Source organism: Dasypus novemcinctus, chromosome 6 (assembly GCF_030445035.2).
Source record: "Dasypus novemcinctus isolate mDasNov1 chromosome 6, mDasNov1.1.hap2, whole genome shotgun sequence".
NCBI classification, from domain to species: domain Eukaryota; kingdom Metazoa; phylum Chordata; class Mammalia; order Cingulata; family Dasypodidae; genus Dasypus; species Dasypus novemcinctus.
Window position 1 is genome coordinate 44,988,193 of NC_080678.1, and position 14,344 is coordinate 45,002,536.

Consider the following 14,344-nt stretch of genomic DNA (forward strand, 5'->3'; position numbering starts at 1 on the left):
GCATTGCCTGAACCCCACAAACTCAGACAAATTCCGAGAGTGGGAGGGTTTTGGTTAAGTGTGCATAAGGGTCCGACCAGTGCAGGTTCAATTGTCTGGACCCCCATTTTTGAGCTTTGAGGAGCATACCAGCTGCCTTGAAGAGAAACTTGGAAGAGGTGAGAAGAGAATCCGCTGAGGCAGCCAAATTTACCTAAAGACCTGGGATAGGGCAAATTGGTCTAGAAGAAGGTGGAGTCAGGCAATTAACTCATGTGCAACACACAAAAGGGAGGAGACAGTAGGAAGTACTTCCTAGGCTTCAAGGAACATATTTAGGTTTTCTTGCAAGGTGTGGGTGCTCTCTCAAAGAGACTGAGAGTCATTATTTTCTGTAGTGAGCTGGTTCACCAGGGTCCCATTTGAATCTCAGAGGGGAGCTCTCACATGGGCTTCTTGCTACTGCGTGAGAGGGAAATGAGGAAAGAAGACAGGAGGAAGGACAGATTCCTAATCAGTTTATTCAATTGCAGAGTCGATCCTTCCCCAGGAAGGGAACTCTTTTTTATTTTTATTAATTAATTAATTTATTTATTTATTTATTTTTTTTGGGGGGGGCTTTAGTAATAAAAATTTATTGAGGATTCCTGGGATGACAGTTTTCTCCTCCTAACCTTGAGGGAGGGAACCAACGCTATAGGAAATCACTGAAAAATCACACACCGTCCCAACACCCCTGGCCAACACGGGTGAGGAAAGTCGTCATCCCCTGAAAAAGGGTCGGCCTTTGTTAATCCAGGAAGGATGGACGGGAACCGTCACACGACACTGGACATAGGCAGGTGCGCTGGGCCCCTGCTGGCTCCTGGAAGCCGGGGAAGCAGCAGATCTAGGGCCTCTGACGGTGGAGTTCTTGGTCACCAGGCTCATTTCTTACCCTTGATGAGGCTGTCACTTCCCCGGGTGAAACTTTCATCTTGTAGGTTCAGCACAAGGTTGTCGGCAGTGAGGAAGATACGGTTCTGTGATGTGGCGATCGTCTTAGAGATGTTCTGGGCTGCCCGGATCTTGCGCAGTTTGATATAGCCTGGGTTCTTGCTCAGTGCTTCTCCCAGGTGAGCAGGGCTGAGTTAAGGGTACAAGCCTGGGTCTCAATCTCTGGCCTGATCCTCCAGACCCCTCTAGGCTGTCAGATTCAAGGTTGCGCTCAGATGGCCCGTGCCTAGCCCTACTTTGGTTCCCACCTGTGGGCCCCCCTGCAGGCAGCTGCTGGGAACTGGGGACAGCAGCAGCAATGGAGGCAAGGCCAGCGACTCTTTTTTAGAAGAAGGTCAACCCTAAGGGAGGGTTTGAATCAGTGGAGGAATTTCAGCCTTGAAGGTGCAAGGTCTGTGGTTCAGTTCCTGGCTCCTCAGAGTAGTGGCCCACTGGGATATTAAACAACTAGCTGATACTTTGAGACAGGAAAACATAGACATTATCCTCATATTGGCTTCCTTGGGGTCTCTTATTTAAAAAAAAAAAAAGAAATTACTTTTGTTATAAAATTTAAATTAGTTTATTCACTAAAACCCACTTCAAGGTCTGCAGAGAGAAAGCCGCAGGTGATTGATGAACACCAGCAGCCTGACAAGCTCCACAGTTGTGTGGGAGGGAAGTCTGGTTTTTCTTTATGCTTGGTTGACTCCTTGCTTGAGGGCTTGTCTGGAGTTTTTTGTTTTGTTTTCTTACCTTTCCTTCCTCCTTGTCTCCCCATCTTTTTTCCTTCTTTTTTCTCTTTTTTTTTTTTTAGGTACTGTAGGCTTGTTGATTGTTTGCTGTGCTTCCTCATCCCCCATTTCCTCCTTTCTGTGTGTACTGATTTTGGCTACCAACGCCATCTCTTTTCCTTCCTACATCTTTCTAACTTCCATCTTCTGTTGTTGCTCTTACATTCCACCTCTCATGTTTAGCCCCCAATTTTTCTGGCTATTTATTTCTAACACTTCTATTCTTTTTCCTATCTTTTATTAACTCTTTATGTTATTGTCCTTTGTTTTCTCTTTCCCTTTCTCCTGATCACGATGGCCTTTTAGTTCATACTATATTCTTCTCCATATTAAGTTTTCCATTTCATTGCAGGTATTCCACTTTTTTATTCCTAGACTCTACACTGCTTACATGAGTTTAATATTCATTCTCCAAGGTCTTATAAGGAAATCAATCAATGTAACACACCACACAAACAGATCCAAAGAATGAAATCACATGATCCTATTTATAGATGCAGAAAAATCATTTGGCAAAATACAGCTCCCTTTCCAGATAACACTGCAAAAGATAGGATTAGAAGGAAATTTTCTGAACATGGTGTAGCAGTTTGATATAGTTATGAATTCCAAAAATAGATATTGGATTATGTTTGTGATCTGATCTGTACCTGGGTATGACTGAGTTATGATTAGCGTGTTGCGTTCTCACCCCTTGTGGGTGGTGGGGACTCACAGATAAAAGGCATGTCAAAGAACAGAGTTGGGGGGTTTTGATGTTGGAGTTTTGATGTTCGAGTTTGATGCTGAAGACTTAATCTGGTGGCCCAGGAAGTAAGCTCACAGAGGAAAGAGAAGCCAGCCCCAGGAAGAAAGGAACCTTGAACCCAGAGAGAAGCAAGACCCTGGAAGGGAGGAATCCAGGAAGCCTGAATCTTCACTGCCATCAGCAGCCATCTTGCTCCAAAAAGTGAGGATAGATTTTGGTGAGGGAAGTAATATATGCTTTATGGCCTGGTATCTGTAGGCTCTTACCACCAAGAAATACCCTTTGTAAAAACCAACCAATTTCTGGAATTTTGTATCAGCACCCCTTTGTCTGACTAATCCACACGATAAAGGTTATATATGAAAAACCCACATCTAACATCATTTACAATGGTGAAATCCCAAAACCTTTCCCTCCAAGATCAGGAACAAGGCAAGGGTAGCCACTATCACCCCTCCTATTTAACATTGTGTTAGAAGTACTTGCTCAAGCACTGAGGCAAACCAGACATAAAAGGCATCCAAATTGGAAAGAAAGAAATAAAAATTTCACTATTTGTAGGTGACATGATCCTATACATAGAAAGCCTTCAGAAATCTACAACAAAGCTTCTAGAAGTTAAAAATGAGTCCAGTAATTTCACAGGTTTTAAAATCAATGTGCAAAAATCAGTAGCATTTCTGTACACCAATAATGAGCAACCTGAGGAGGAAATCAAGAAAAAATACCATTTACAATAGTAAATAAAAAATTCAAATACCTAGTAATAATTTAACTAAGGACGTGAAAGACATACACACAGAAAACTACATAACACTGTAAAAGTAAATAAAAGAAGACTTAAATGAGGGAGGCATATTCCCTGTTCATGGATAGGAAGACTAAATATCATTAAGATGTCTACCCTACCCAAACTGATCTACAGATTTAATGCAGCCCCAATAGAAATCTACACAGCATTTTTTAATGAACTGGAAAACCTAACTATGAAATTTATTTGGAAAGGAAAGAGGCCCTGCAAAGCCAAAGACATATTGAAAAAGAAAAGTGAAATTGGAGGAATCACTCTACCTGACTTTAAAACAAACCACAGAGAAGCGGACATGGCTCAAGGGATAGCGATTCTGCTGACCATATGGGAGGACCCAGGTTCAATCCCTGGTGCTTCCTTGTGAAAAAGAAGAGAAAGCAAGCCTGTGCAGTGAGGCATTGTCCACATGAGTGCCTGTGTGGTGAGCCAGTGTCCATGCGAGAGCCCACATAGTGAGATAAGTGCCTGCATGGTGATCCAGTGCTTGCATGAGTGCCCACATGGTGATCCAGTGCCCACACTCAGAAACACGATGACACAGCAAAAGAGAGACAAGGAGAGTGTCAAGGTGAAGCACAGCAGAAACTAGGAACTGAGGTGGTGCAATTGACAGGGAACCTCTCTCCACATCAGGAGGCTCCAGGTTTGAATACCAGTGAATCCTAGAGGAAAGAAAATGGGAAGAGAAGACAACAGAGATAGTGAAAACAGCAGGATGGGAGGAGGGAAAGGGGGCAAAGTAAATAAATAAATCTTTTAAAAAAACAGTACAAAGCTATAAAAGTCAAAATGGCATGATATTGGCACAAAGATAAACATACAGACCAATGGAACCAAATTGAGAGTTCTGATAGAGATTCTCACATATACAGTCATCTGATATTCAACAAGGTTTCCAAGCCCACTCAAATGGGAGAGAATGGTCTCTTCAACAAATTGTGCTTAGATAACTGGATAGCCATAAGCAAAAAATGTGAGAGGACTAGCATTTCACACCTTATACAAAAATCAACTCAAGACTGTGGGCGTACCCCTGTGGCTGTTAGCTAGACGGCTGGCCTGGCTGTTAGCTAGACGGCTTATGCCTCGGTGAGGCGAACTTCTCGAATGGGTTGTGAGTGCCGACGGGGCCCCGGTATCACACAGCCAGGTTAAACACACAGTAACCACCCCGGAGACACAGGCTCGTGGCGCAGGTCTAGTTTATTGGGGAAGTGGTACAGCTTATATAGGCAGGGGTGGGGGCTCGAGGTGACGTGTCAATTATAGATAGGCTAAGGGGATTGGGATAATATGAAGATGAAGCAGCTATTTGATTGCATGAGGTAGCTTTGAAGTTGGTGCGCGTGGGCTTCTCTGGTGGGAAACTGGCTAGGAAGAAGGGAGGTGCCATTTGTGATAGCCATTGTGTATGCTTAGCATCCATTTTGGCTACATGTTATTTGCCAGCAAGCTCACCAACAATAACTCCGTTTTTGTTTTATTTCAAGACTGCAATAACTGTGCCTGTCTTAGGTTGTTCTCCCTTGAAAATCTTACCTGTCTTTGGCTACCAGTTACGAGTCATTTATGCCACGCAGTTGCGCCTGTCTTAGGTTACCTCCCTCTGGAGGTCTTACCCGTCTCTGGCTGCCAACTGAGATTTGTGGCTGGAGGGAAGGTGGCTGTGAGCTAGCTACATGGCTACACGGCAGTGGTGGCTTCGGTTTCTTCTTGCGCGAGTGGTTGGTACTGGCGGAGCCGAAGTGAATAAACATTAAAGGCAGAGATGTTTTTTATACACTTCTTTAGCCACTTTAAGAGACAAGATGCTATGGTGAAGAAAATAATGATTAGTATAAGAGGACTAATTAGGGGGGCGAACCATGCTGTGATGGGAGAGGAAAACCAATTGAGAAAGGGATTGGCACTATTTTGATTGGTATATAAGTTTTTACATAGATCATTAAGTTTTTAAATATTTTGTTCTACAACTCCAGATTTATTAACATAGTAACAGCATTCTTCTTGGAGGAATAAACATGTTCCTCCTTTTTCAGCTGTGCGTAGATCTAAGGCCCTGCGGTTTTATAAGGCTACTTGAGCAAGGGACATTAGTTGCCGCTGCAGAGAGTCAAGAGACTGCTCAGTGGATTCTAGGCTAATTTGTCATTGTTCAAAGTATTATGAGCTGATGAGGCCCTGACCAAGAGCGCCACCTGCTGTGGTGGCTGCAGCGACTGAAGCTGTGAGGCTAATTCCTACCAATATAGGGAGGAAGGCAGCTCTCTTTGACACAGATGGGGATAGTAAAATTTCTAGTTTGCCTTCTCAATAGTATGTTAGTTGCGGGGTAATGGCTACTAGGATGCAAGACCTCGTTTTTATAGAATAGAGCATTTTTGGGTTATAGTTAATTTTCTGACAATTATAAGTAGGTTTTTTGGTTATGATTAAATTTTAAGAGGGAAACAAAGTCATAATAAACTGAGTATTATTATTTTTGAAGATAATTATGGCCTGATTTTTAACATACATACAGGAAGGATGGTTACCAATGCATAAGGGTTGATAATTAAATGGTAATATGAGATTATTGATTCTTTGTCCTTCTTTATAGGGTTTAATTGGCAATCGATCATCAATTGGTTCAGGGAATATATGGGTCTTATTTAGATATATATGAAAGAATGGATCTTTCCAGGTTAACACTTTAAGTAATGGGGGATTAGGTATATACGCCCAATAAGTGTAATTACTGGCAGCTTCCTTATTACTTACGATTACTATCATCAGAAGTTGTAGAAAACTCCATCTCTTCATTCTAAGGTTTAATTCTTTTTGCAGGTAACTAAATTTGTTCTCCATTTTCTGAAATGATAAGACCATAGCCTCACCCCCTTACTTTAATCCTGCCTTTTTTTCCATTCATTGCTTTAAATATCTTTCTAGAATATTGGTTGATCTTTATTTCCTGTGTCCACTGTAGATGTTTGGCATTTTCCAAAGTGACATTCCGCAGGTGTTAATGAATTATAAACATTAAGAAAATGTAAAGTAAATAAAGCTTTTGCCAATTGATCTTTTGGTGTTATAATACTATTATCCCCCCCTTTTGTTTTAAAAGCATAGTTTTTAGGGTATGATGGCTGCATTCAACTATGGCTTGACCAGTAGGATTATAAGGAATACCAGTAACATGTTCAATACTATATTTTAAATAGAAAGATTTAAAGGATTTATTAATGCAAGAAGGTGTATTATCAGTTTTAATTTTTAGAGGGCATCCCATTACAGCAAGAGCAGACCATAAATGTGAATGAACATGATGAAACTGTTCCCTAGTTTGAGCATTAGCCTACACAAAATGAGAATAAGTGTTAATATAAACATGAACATATTGTAGTTTACTAAAGGATGGTATGTAAGTAACATCCATCTGCTATAATTGATTAGAAGTTAGGCCTCTGGGATTAGTTTCAGCCTGAAAAGGCACTGCTGTTAGTGGTCCACAAGTAGGACAAGTGCAAATAATTTTTTGTGCCTGTAGTTTTGTTAACTTTTGATATTTATTTCATAGGCCTTTAGCATTAATGTGAGTTAAAGCATGGTAATCATGAGCACTTTGTAAACACCCTACTAATAAATTAGCTTGAGCATTATTTGCTGTCATAGGACCAGGCAAAGAGGTATGAGAGTGTATGTGAGTAATGTAAATAGAATGCTGTCTTAACCTGATGAGATGTTGCAAGTCAGTGAAAAGTTAAGATAACTCATCAGTAGCAAAGATATGAGCTGTTTTAATATGCTTGACAGTAAGACATACATATTTAGAGTCAGACACAATGTTCAAGGGCTCTTAAAACATTTGTAAAACTTTAATGATGGCTGAAATCTCTGTGCATTGAGCAGATGAATAAGGAGTTTGCTAAACCTGTTCTTTTTGAGAAGTAACATATGCTGTTTTTTATTACTATTACTATCAGTAAATACTGTACAAGATGGTTCGGCTATGCACATAGCCTTGAAAAGCACTGCAAAAGTTTATTGTTGGGTTTCTTACAGATAGAGGAATGCAGCTGGCTTGATTTGTTTAAGAAGACACCAAAGAAAGTCTTAGTAAGTTTTAAAACAAAGTGATAGCAATACAGCTGGACATTAACTTTTTGCAACAAACTAGCAGTGTTTGGGATTGCTGCATACTATAGTGTTGTTACTTTAATCTATGATAAGAGGTTGTTTCTGTGACACATACTCTTTTATTATAATTAAAACCATAAATAACCACATTGTACTTCTCTTTAATATTATGCTGAAATGTTGGTAACTTTATATACTTTTAAGCATTTATAGAAACCTTTTACTCATACAACTTTAATTAACAGAGGGTTAAAGGAAAGAAAAAACTTGTTAATTTTATAACACTTTAAAACACCTTTTATTCAACTTATGTTAAATGAACTCAATTATTACTTTAATTTTTCTTTCAAGGTAAAAGGACAAATCTCTTATAATTAGTTTGGAATAAAAGGATACTGTTCAGGATTTGGTTTTGAGAAAGCAGTTTTGAACATTATGTTCTTTTAAAAAAGATAAAACTTTCCTTTCTTGGAACACCGAGGAAATGATGAGCACAAGAAGCACAAGAAGCTATTTTGATAAAAGACTTTCTTTGTATATTGATTATTGAGGATAAAAACTTTTACCAAAACAGATTGACTTGAGAGGCCTTGAGAAAGAACAAAATTTTTAACTTTGCATCAGCATACTACTTGATACTAAAGCTTTTAAAATTTTCTAGATAGACTTATTAAATCTTATTCAACTTTAACTATAAAAATTCCTTTTCCACTAACCTTCTGCACTTTTAGTATTCACTCAGGTTTTGTCCCACAGTCTACTCTTTCCAATAATTAATCATTTTATCTTAGGACAAAATCATCTTCTGTTTCCTTAGCAATAAAAACACATTCCATATAGCCTACAGACAAAGTTGTCAAGCAAACTTCTTATAACATAATACCATTAACACTAAACAAGCTTGTTAAAATAATGAACTTTTCTCCCTTTTAAAGACTTAGTAGCATGCAGTATTAGAAACAGCTCCCTAGAAGCAAGTTGGCAGGGGAGGCTGGCTGCTGCCAAGCTTTCCTGTTATAAAATTACATTTTATTATTATTATTATTATTAATTCAGGTTTGTTTAATAATGACCTTTTGGAATTAGCCACTTAAACACTTCAATTTAAATAATGCTTTATACAACTTCTAATAATTATTTATAATGATATAGACTATAATTATATTATTTTAAGACAAATTTTACCTTTACAGAACACATTTCTTTACTTAAAGTTACCACAATACTTTCTATAACTTGCCACATGCATTTAAGTTCCAAGAGTTTATGAAAATTAGCCATCCTACTTTAGGAGAAAACACACCTTTTTTTGCAAAAACTTATTAAATTTCAGTTAGCATTCTCACAAACTTTTAACCCTTTTAATATTCATTTAAGTTTTACATCCTTTATATTATCCTGTGAAGAAAGATATTATACAAGAACAACTTTTTATGAGAAGACTTATAGTAATTTTGTTAATTAAGACTTACAATTTTTATCACTGTAGAGATCTTATTAACATTTAAACTTAAGTATTAATATAAGCACTTATTTAATTTTTGGCCATTTGAATAGAGCTCTTTTATAAATTTTTATTAATTTTATTACCATCCAGATATATGAAAATATACACTGACATTGAACGAACAAACACAGAACAATAACAACACAGTAACAGAAACATACAGTTTGTAATTAACTCATAATTCTTACTTTCTTGGTATAGCTGTTTTTGAGTTCTCCATTATATGACATTTTAAATATCACTTCTTAAGATTTCTTCTGGAATCCATGTTGCCTGTAACATGCAAGCTGGTACTTGGAAACATTATTATTAGTTTAGTTATGGTTAAACATTGTTCAAAGTATTGGGGGGGGGGGGGGAGGGGGACAGCTAGCCTGAACTTTTGGAAGGGTTTATTGCTCCTCACCTTTTAAAGTGCTTGGGGGAATGACTGTTATTCCGTTAGTAATGTTGCAGGTACCCATACGTTCGGCTTCATTATAATAGAGAGCTTTCCAGGTAATATAATCTCCGGGGGTTAAAATAGCAAGGGCTAGGTTTTTGCAATTACTAGGTGTATTGTGAGCATGAGAAATGCTGTTTAATAACATCTGAGCACAGAGGCTATTAAGACTATATTCTTGAACAGATTTACGAAGGTGAGTAATGGTTTTATGATGCTAAGGAGCCTAAAAGGGAGGAGAATCATCATTGTGGTAATTTACTGGAAAGAAGTGAGGAGGAGTGAATGGGTGGTGATTAAGGACAATTGCAGTAAGTGGAGTTGAAAGAGGTGTAGAAGGCGTGGCAGTGAAAGAGTTAAGCTAAAGCAGTTTTAGCCAGTGTCTAGCGGGGCGCCTGTAAGGCAGCCATGAATAGCTAAAAGAGTGGGTATGAGACTAAGAGGGAAGGTTTTGCCTTCATGGGCCTCAGTGGATTTGACTCGCCTGAGCAATTTAGCCCAAGTGGCAGGATTCCATATTGCCGCAGTGGAAAGCCACGGGTTAAAATGGACAAGAGGGTCCGAATACTGATAGAGGTATTTTTTAGTGATTTTAAGGCAGGGCCTAGCTAATAGGGCATGTAACGCACGTGCTTGTAGTGCGTTCTCAGAAGAGGCTAAGTTCTCCATTCTGAGCTTCCCTCACCGATACGAAGAGGATCACTTCGGATCCTGCTGATTGCTGTCCGGATGAGGTGGGTGGTCCCTGTTCAGGGCGCCAGTTGTGGGCGTACCCCTGTGGCCATTAGCTAGATGGCTGGCCTGGCCATTAGCTAGATGGTTGACGCCTCGGTGAGGTGAACTTCTTGAACGGGTTGTGAGTGACGACGGGGCCCTGGTATCACACAGCCTAGTTAAACACACAGTAACCAACCTGGAGAGGCAGGCTTGTGGTGCAGGTCTAGTTTATTGGGGAAGTGGTACAGCTTATATAGGCAGGGGTGGGGGCTTGAGGTGACGTGTCAATTATAGATAGGCTAAGGGGATTGGGATAATATGAAGCAGCTACTTGATTGGATGAGGTAGTTTTGAAGTTGGTGTGCATGGGCTTCTCTGGTGGGAAACTGGCTAGGAAGAAGGGAGGTGCTGTTTGTGATAGCCATTGTGTATGCTTAGTGGCCTTTTTGGCTACATGTTGTTTGCCAGCAAGCTCACCAACAAAGACAGATCAAAGATCTAAATATAAGAGCCAAGAGCATAGAGACCTTGGAAGACAATAGGAAGCTTCTATAGGACCTTATAATAGGAAATGCCTTCATGAACTTCACACCCAAAGCATGAGGAGCAAAAGAAAAAATAGATAAATGGTACGTGCTCAAAATTAAAGCGTTTTTCACCTCAAAGGAGTTTATCTAGAAAGTGAAAAGACAGCCTACACAATGGGAGAAGCTATTTGGTAACCATATATCTGGTAGGAGCCTATTATCCAGCATATATAAAGAAATCTTATGTTTCAAAAATAAAAACACAAATAAACCATATAAAAAATGGGCAAAAGATTTGAACAGATGCTTCTCCGAAGATATAAAAATGGCTATACAGCACAGAAAAAGATGCTCAACAACACTAATTATTAGGAAAATTCAAACCAAAATTACAACGAGATACCATCTTACGCCATTAGACTGGCAGCTATTAAAAAAACAGAAGACTACAAGTGTTGGAGAGGATGTGGAGGAATGGGAACCCTCGTCCTGCTGGTGGGAATGTAGAAGGATCCAGCCATTGAGGAGGACAGTTTGGCAGTTCCTCAAAACATGATAGATTTGCCATATGACCCCAGCAATTCCACTACTGGAATACTATACCCAGAAGAACTGAAAACAAGGACATGTACCGATATAGGCACACCAATGTTCAAAGCGGCATTATTCATTAAGTCAAAAGTTGGAATCAACCCAAATGCCCATCAACAGATGAATGGATAAAGGAGATGTTGTATATACTTGGAATACTACTTAGCTGTAAGAAGGAATACATAACTAACACATGGGATAACATGGATGAATCTTGAGGACCTTATGCTGAGTGAAGCAAGCCAGGCATTGAAGGACAAATCTTACATGACCACTCTGATAAGAATTAAGCAAATCAAGCTGTCTCAGAGAGCTAGAGACTGAATGATAGGTGTACAGGAAATAGGGGGGAAAGTGAAGATTGTGAGCCAACACCCCCATGGGTGAAATCTATTATCAAGTGGAGGTACATATTTGTGCAGTGAAGGCATAAGACAGGGACATAGGGTTACAATTGGATTGGACTTTGCAGGCTTGAGCAGGGATAGAGTTGGCAGGATCAGTCAGAAGGTCCAAGTAATTGTGGGGAGAGTGGGGGGAGAGCAAGTGAATTTGGGAAATCGTCAAGTATATGGTTGAAGTATAATGTTGAGAAAAGATTTAGAAAATATAAGGGAGGATTATTGGCATTTGGTGATTGACAGGGGGCATCAGGCACAGGGTTTACTCATGAGGTAGGCTTCTAGAGAGTGTGCTAGTGCTCATCTTGTCATAGTGTGTTATATCAGTGGGTGGAGACCCATACAATGAGTAGAAGGTATTGTACCCCTATCCGGGGAGGCCTGATGTTCTCAAACAGAGGGGAGCGTGTCTCTTGAGAGCATGGGTGGCTCCCAATGGGGGAGGACAGACTAATGTGTCAAGCCCTCAGCTTTGTTGTAAGTATCTATGATTCTTCTCCTTCAAACAGTGCAGCTTGGTTGTCACCATGAGCCCCGAGAGGGAGAGGGGCCAGGAAGATGGGGTAAGTGGTGGGTAATGGAAGTGCTCTGCATGATCATGCAGGTCATGTTAAATTTCACTAAAAATGTATAAAAGTATATAGTCTGAAATGTAAACCATAATTTAACCAAAAATTTATAAACATGTGCTTTCTAAAATGTAAAACATAATGGAACCATGGTTAGCAGCTATGTTTCAATATCTGTACATCAGTTGCAGCAAATATAATGTCCACATATAAAATGATAATTGCTGGGGAAGGAGGAAAAGGGTTTGATGTTGAGTATATGGGAGTTCCCTGTATTTTGTATGTGACCTAAAACTTTTTTGAAAACATAATTTTTTGAAAAAAGTATGTAGACACTGGGGAAGAAATGGAATAGATTGCCTTTCCACTGTACATACAGGGCAATACCTATTACAGTGATGAAAGGCAAAATATCAAAAAAATTTTTATGATATTTTTCATTTTTTAATACCCCAAATTTATTTTTTATGTTATTTCAGTTTTTCTAAATTATTATGTATTGTATTGCTAATCTTTAAACCTATCATTACTGTTTCATTTTCCTATTAATTGAATTTGCCAATGTATTAGACTTCATTTTTTAAGAATTTTGGATCATGGAGGGTTCATCTATTGCAGGGGAGGAACGCTGGCTTGGGGTGACATTGATGGGGTTATGCATGGGTGGGAGGGAGTTCTCCAAGGCTTGCATATTGGGTATATAGATATGTTTATATGTTTGTATGCTCGTTGGATATTGACATAGGTGTAGAGTTTCACACGATGACTGAGGGAGTGCTGAGTTCCCAGCTGGGAAACTGTTGCACTCCCCAGTGGAGCAGCACAATCCCTCAAGTACAAGGGCAAAGACCAATGAAGAAGGTGGGTTCAATGATGGGCCCTTAATACTGATGACTATGCTTATGAGCCTGTGTGCCCGAAATTTCAACTAGTCCTAGAGCTGCAGGGCGTCTAATGGTTACCTCCTGAGAGCCTCCATGTTGCTCAAATGTGGCCACTCTCTAGGCTAAACTCAGCATGTAAATGCATTTTCTTCCCCCTATTGTGCAATATGACTCCTGGGGATAAGCCTCCCAGGTGCGTTGGATTATTACCAAGCACCAGCTGGTGATGCAGCTAGAAAATACCTTGAATAAAAGGGGGGGAATAGTAAAGACAAAAGTTTATATGACTAAGAGACATCAAAATGAGTGGGGTATTCATCAGAGGGATCGCACTTATGCACATTTCAGCAGGATCTCAGAGACAGCCAAAGCAGATACAACTCCAGCTATTGAGGTCTACAGAGACACCCACGTCCTATGGTCATGACTGATGGCTCTGGAGTTCAGTGCATTGCCAGTGGGCCCTACTTTGGAATTTGTGCTCCTGATTATGATGGAGTTGGACTCAGATGTGACCTCAAGGAATGCCTTTTCGGTCACTTTTTCTGAACCCGTGGTTGGTACTGGGATTGGTGTATGCTCAGGAGACTTGAATCTCTGTACTGTCTATGTGTCAGCCTGGACCTGATCCTCAGTAGAGGTGCAACACCTTCTCTCTGGTTTGTTGGACTTACCTAGGTCAGCTTACAGGGAGCTCCAAAGAAGGAATCAATATAATCCATAGCTGCAAGCTGGAGAATTCCATCCATTAGCCTTGTGAGATCTAAGTCCCCTATCAACTTACAGGTGGAGTGGACATTGCCATCCCAGTGTCCTGAGGATGGAGGAATAAAATATGGATTAGAGTGGACATACTACTAGTCTACTACAGAATTATTGTGACTCTTGCAAGGGAAGAAATATCCTTGATGTGGAAACAATGGCCGCGGGAGTTGCTGAAAGCAGGGAGAGGGATAAAAAGGTGCGATATTGAGGCATTTTAGGGACTTGGATTGTCCTCAGTGATATTGCAGGGATAGATGCAGGACATTATATATGCTGCCATAACCCACTGAATGGACTGGAAGAGCATGTAAATTACAACATAGACTATAATGCTCCCAAATGTACTCAGCAAATACAATGAATGTACTACACTAATGAAAGAAGTTATCAATGTTGGGGGTAGTGGGGGTCGTGGGGAGTGGGGTATATGGAAGCCTCTTATATTTTTTAATGTAACATTTTGTGTGATCTATGTACCTTTAAAATAAAGATAATAAAAACATATTTTTAAAAAA

At 39.8% G+C, this 14,344-nt stretch overlaps 1 non-coding gene across 1 annotated transcript; it reads right to left on the reverse strand.

The window, feature by feature from the left end:
• Positions 1–1,166: 1,166 nt before the first annotated feature.
• LOC111763769 (small nucleolar RNA U89) lies at positions 1,167–1,366 on the reverse strand. The gene has a single exon (XR_002796568.2). It is a non-coding gene; the product is annotated as a small nucleolar RNA U89 (small nucleolar RNA).
• Positions 1,367–14,344: the final 12,978 nt, after the last annotated feature.